The sequence below is a fragment of the Colobus angolensis genome, unplaced genomic scaffold, assembly GCF_000951035.1.
Source record: "Colobus angolensis palliatus isolate OR3802 unplaced genomic scaffold, Cang.pa_1.0 Scaffold175, whole genome shotgun sequence".
Lineage (NCBI taxonomy): Eukaryota > Metazoa > Chordata > Mammalia > Primates > Cercopithecidae > Colobus > Colobus angolensis.
Window position 1 is genome coordinate 2,621,102 of NW_012114877.1, and position 1,420 is coordinate 2,622,521.

Consider the following 1,420-nt stretch of genomic DNA (forward strand, 5'->3'; position numbering starts at 1 on the left):
CGGCTCACTGCAAGCTCCACCACCTGGGTTCACGCCATTCTCCTGCCTCAGCCTCCTGAGTAGCTGGGACTACAGGTGCCCGCCACCACTCCTGGCTAATTTTTTTTTGTATTCTTAGTAGAGACGGGGTTTCACCGTGTTAGCTGGGATGGTCTTGATCTCCTGACCTCGTGATCCGCCCGCCTCAGCCTCCCAAAGTGCCGGGATTACAGGCATGAGCCACCGCGTCCGGCCAGCAAGCTTTCTTAATCACTGTAGAGTCTCAATTTTTACCCAATCTCACTGATGGTATAATAAAAATGCCACAACCTAAAAAAGGTGACCATCACTTAAGTTTCCTGGATTCAGGTTGCAATTTACCATTCTTAATAGGGTCATAATTCTAACAGATATTCAAATGACTTTCAGTAGACTCCAAGGGGTGGTTGCTGCTTTGTCTACAGCTGTAAAGTCATGCTCTTGACAATAAGTTCAGAAAGATTTTAATTTTACGGACTCTCTTAGGATCTTAGATACATGCTGCATTTTGTTTTCTACTCGATATTTTTCTTTGTGGAGCATAGGGACAATAATATAAAAAATACACTTTAATTTGATTTTCTTTTTTTTTTGAGACAGAATCTTGCTCTGTCGCCCAGGCTGAAGTGCAATGGCATGATCTCTGCTCACTGCAACCTCCACTTCCCGGGTTCAAGCGATTGTCCTGCCTCAGCCTCCCGAGTAGCTGGGATTACAGGCGCAGGCCACCACGCCCAGCTGAGTTTTACTATTTTTAGTAGAGACGGCGTTTCACCATGTTAGCCAGGATAGTCTCCATCTCCTGACCTTGTTATTCACCCACCTTGGCCTCCCAGAGTGCTGGGATTACAGGCGTGAGCCACCGCACCGGCCTAATTTGATTTTCAAAAGTGATCATGGTTGCATTCACTTGTGTGTCATCACTTGGGTGCAATTTTAGGAAATTAAATACCAATGACTGAGGGTTCAGCAATACAGCTTCAAGATCCAAGATGTTAAGACACAACATTGCATATTTGTACGTTTTGTTAGGGAGTTAATGTAGGTGTGGTGAACAGATGCATTTTCAGGTGGGCCTGGAATGGTCCCTGGAGGATGATGAGCGACAGGCTGTGTCTAATGGGAAAATTCATGCTTGGAAAATGAAATATTAGGCTACGTTTATTATTCTGTGTCATTCAGTCACTTATTAGCAGTTTAAGTGATGGCTGCGGTTTCCCATGCAAACAGGTGTGGGGACCCAGTCTCAGGTGCCATTTGGGAAATGCTTTCCTCAGTCAGGTCCCTTGGCAGATCTCATTAGCTTTCCCCCCAAATGTTTTATTATTTATTATTTTTTTTTTGAGACGGAGTCTCGCTCTGTCGCCCAGGCTGGAGTGCAGTGGCTGGATCTCGGCTCACT